The following is a 4,799-nucleotide window of genomic DNA, read 5'->3' as shown; positions in this document are numbered from 1 at the left end:
ATCGCCATACTGGCGTATCACCCGCCGTGATGGTATGGGGTGCCATTGGTTACACCTCTCGGACCCGACGGGACTTGGCAAGCACAAAGTGTAAGTTAATGTCTCTCCATATTACGATCAGTAATAAACTGTGCAGCGGTGACTGGGATAAAATTGATAGACTACTGCATGATACCATGGGGAAGCGTATGTTGACAACGTCTAGTAGACAGAAAAGGAAGTTTGATAATTTGCTACCTAATCAGACAGTTCGGCATTTAGACGTTTCCAAACGTTCGTTATCTGACGATGAGACATCTGTGCTTGCCAAGGGAGGAAAATTTGCTGTTAGTCCGCGTTTTGTGCCCACGGAAGAAATTACAGCCAGTGTAGAAGCAGGAATTTGCAGTGTGGATTCTGTAACAGCTGAAGAAATCCGTATAGAAACAGTAAGAATATTAGCCAATGCAAAACCGCCGAAAAGTAATATAACTATGGGTGAGAGAAAAGCTTTAAAACTCCTGAATGACGACGATAGTATTTTGGTTCTCCCAGCTGACAAAGGAAGTGCAACGGTGGTTATGGATGTGGCCGACTATCGGAGTAAAATTACTGATCTGCTGGATCCGCAAGGCATATAGGAAGCTGAATAATAACCCCACTAACAGCGTTCTCAGAACTGTGTCGCGGTTAATAAAAAAGTCCTCCATTGAAGAGCGTGTACAGAAAGGTCTCTGCAATTCGGTTGCGCTACCATCGAGGCTTTATGGATTACCCAAAATTCATAAAGAAAATGTGCCGTTAAGACCGATACTAAGTGCCATTGGTTCGCCCACCTACTCGTTAGCCCAGTTTTTGACTAAGCTGCTAAAACCACATGTGGGACTCTTATATAAAGAATTTGACACATTTCATCAGCAGATTGAATCGCATAGTGGTCCAGCCGGAGAACATATTGGTCAGCTTCGATGTGGTATCGCTGTTTACCATGGATCCACTTAATGATGTATTGGAAAAGCTGGATCGAATTTTTCCTGCCGATATTTCAGAACTGTTTAAGTGTTGTTTGACGACCACATACTTCAAGTGGAATGAACAGTTTTATGAGCAAACGGATGGCGTGGCTATGGGAAGCCCCCTAAGTCCCGTAATTGCAAACTTCTTTATGGAGAAATTCGAAGAACAGGCCTTAGGTAGTGCAAGCAAAAAACCAAATGTATGGTTCCGATACGTGGATGACACGTTTGTGCTGTGGAGACATGGTAGGGAGGAACTAAGCCGGTTCCACGACCATCTGAACAGTATAAACTCGAGAATTCAGTTTACAATGGAGGAGGAGGTAGACGGCAAGTTACATTTCCTCGATGTGCTTGTTTTTAGAAACGAAAATGGTAGTTTGGGCAACTCAGTACACCGCAAACCCACGCACACGGACCATTATTTGCACCGGGATTCGAACCACCACTCACAACAGAAGCGGGGTGTTATCAAGACGTTAGCGGACAGAGCTAGAAATATTTGTGAACCTGAGTTGCTCGACGCTGAGATGGAACATTTCCACAATGCACTAATGAAGAACGGATATTCGTCCGTCGAAATAAAACGTGCGTTGAGGCACCCACGCAGAAATCATACTGACGTACAAGCTACTGCAAAATCTAAGGTTTTCCTGTCGTTTGTTAAAATTGTAACGGAAAGAATAGGGAGGATCTTGACGAAGCGGAATATTACCGTAATTTACAAGCCCACCAGGAAGATACAGGAATACCTTAAGCCTGCCAAGGACGCTCGCAAACCACTGGAAAAAGCTGGAGTGTATAGGATCCCATGCAGCTGTGGTGATGTTTATGTGGGTACCACTAAAAGAACTGTTTCTAAATGTTTGGAAGAGCATAATGGAAATTGCAGAAGAGGAGAAACGGAACGATCAGCTGCTGCGGAGCATGCTTTCCAGCCAGGGAACCACAATATTCGTTTCGAGGAGACGCAAGTACTAGCGGCCACAAGCGGATATTACGAAAGGCTCCACAGGGAGGCAATCGAAATCGCTAAACACGCTAATAATTTCAGCCGTAAGGAGGAGGGTGTGAAATTAAACGGCATATGGATGCCGGTGTTAAAGAAGATGTGTACCACCCGCCCACTACTGGGTGATGGCAACGGCGATCGACGGCGACGGACAGCGGCCAATTGCACTGACGTTTTCTAAACACGTGACGTCACGCCGCGGCGTGGGAGCGCGCGGACACGGAATTCAGCGGCAGTCAGTAGCGAGCCAGTGGGTGTGTTGGACCTTCCATTGAGCTACGGACCCCCTTGAAGATGTCTCCCGCAGTCGGAGACGAAACGTTGGGAATCGACACAGAATTCATCAACCGACCACGGCATAACAGCCCGAATAATTATAATGGACATGATATTTCCGGCCGTGAAAGTCTACATTTTAGTATCGTCACAATACGCCAGTCACTACTCTTGATGAACTGTGGTATCGTGTTGAAGCTGCATGGGCAGCTGTACCTGTACACGCCATCCAAGCTCTGTTTGACTCAATGCCCAGGCGTATCAAGGCCGTTATTACGGCCAGAGGTGGTTGTTCTGGGTACTGATTTTTCTCAGGATCTATGCACCCAAATTGCGTGAAATTGTAATCACATGTCAGTTCTAATATAATATATTTGTCCAATGAATATCCGTTTATCATCTGCATTTCTTCTTGGTGTAGAAATTTTAATGGCCAGTAGTGTATATAACAGCTGCGGATTCTGCATGGTATCTGTTCTTCGTTTTCGATTACACACGCGCCGATGATATGTAAAAAGGGTTTGAAATCCTATTTTAGTGATTACAAAATCTAGTTAAATTAGAAAAGAACTCCGTTCCTCTCATGTTTCAACAGATGTCTGCATGTTCGTTTTTGTTATTTCTACATGGAGTCATCCCAAACAAACGCTGCTCATTAAGGTGCTTGATACGTTGCTCAGAGCCAATGGGAAATATCGGTTTATTTCTCGTTATAAGGAAAAGGGATTCAGAGCGGAATTTTGTATTGTAATTAGGCTGTTTGTTTGGTTCCCAGGTGACTTCGTGTTATCCTTTGTACATTATGTTCCACAGTACAACTGTGTATTGATGTCTTATACCGTCCACATCTCCTTTTCTGTGCACTTTCGTACACATTTCACACTTATACTTCTCGATTTTCACCAATATGTCTTTAATAACAGATATTTATTCAGATTAAATTAAGTTTTTAATAAATATACATTTTAAAATTCTTCTTGATTTCAAAATGTGCACGAAAATATCAAGAAAAGGACATACAGGTCGGTATAGAGCAATTAAACGCAGTTTAATTGCAGTCTCAGCATGACCCATTGACCTTGCCATTGGTGGGGTGGCTTATGTGCCTCAGTGATACAGATAGCCGTACCGAAGGTGCAACTACATCGGAGAGGTATCTTTTGAGAGGCCAGGCAGTTATTCTGGTAGTTAAGGCAAACGAAAAATTAACACTGATGAGGGGCTGGATTACAATAGTACGAAAAGGAAGAGAAAGAAAAATTATAGATGAATACGGACTGAGGGAAAGGATAAAAGAGGAAGCCGCCTGATAGAATTTTGCACAGATCATAATTTAATCATAGCTAACACTTGGTTTAAGAATCATAAAACAAGTTCATATTCGTGGAAGAGACTCCGGAATGTTTCAAAACAAACAAACCCAGTCTGCAAATGGCTCTGAGCACTATGGGACTTAACATCTGAGGTCATTAGTCCCCTAGAACTTAGAACTACTTAAACCTTACTATCCTAAGGACATCACACACATCCATGCCCGAGGCAGGATTCGAACCTGCGACCGACAGACTGAAGCGCCTAGAACCGCTCGGCCACAGAGGCCGGCAAACCAAGTCTGAGCAGGCCTTGAAGACTCAACGGTACCTCCGGCAGCCGTGTCATTCTCAGTCCTTAGGCGTCACCGGATGCGTATATAGAGGGGCAAGTGGTCAGCACACCGCTCTCCCAGCCAGATTGGTTATATAATGGCAAGACAGAGATTTTAGAACCAGATTTTAAATTGTAAGACATTTCCAGGGACAGATGTGGACTCTGACCACAATTATTGCTTATGAACTGTAGATTTAAACTGAAGAATTTGAAGAAAAAAAGGAAATAAGAGGATGGGACCTGGATAAGTTTAAAGAACCAGTGCTTCTTGCTAGTTTCAGAAGGCAGAACTGGGCAACAACTGAATAGAACAGAGGAAAGGAATACAGTAAAAGACGAATGGATAGCTCTCAGAGATGAAGCATGAAGGCAGCAGAGGATCGAATAGGCAAAAAGATAACGCCTGGTAGAAATGCTTGAATAACACAGGAGACATTGAATTTAACTTATCACAGGAAAAAATATACACTACTGGCGATTAAAATTGCTACAGCAAGAAGAAATGCAGATGATAAACGGGTATTCATTGGACAAATATATTATATTAGAACTGACATGTGATTACATTTTCACGCAATTTGGGTGCATAGATCCTGAGAAATCAGTACCCAGAACAACCACCTCTGGCCGTAATAAAGGCCTTGATAGACCTGGCTATTGAGTCAAACAGAGCTTGGATGGCGTGTACAGGTACAGCTGCCCATGCAGCTTCAACACGATACCACAGTTCATCAAGAGTAGTGACTGGCGTATTGTGACGAGCCAGTTGCTCGGCCACCATTAACCAGACGTTTTCAATTAGTGAGAGATCGGTGGAGAATGTGCTGGGCAGGGCAGCAGTCGAACATTTTCTGTATCCAGAAATGCCC

Source organism: Schistocerca serialis, chromosome 2 (assembly GCF_023864345.2).
Source record: "Schistocerca serialis cubense isolate TAMUIC-IGC-003099 chromosome 2, iqSchSeri2.2, whole genome shotgun sequence".
In the NCBI taxonomy this organism is placed as follows: domain Eukaryota; kingdom Metazoa; phylum Arthropoda; class Insecta; order Orthoptera; family Acrididae; genus Schistocerca; species Schistocerca serialis.
Note: the sequence above shows the minus strand (reverse complement) of the source record.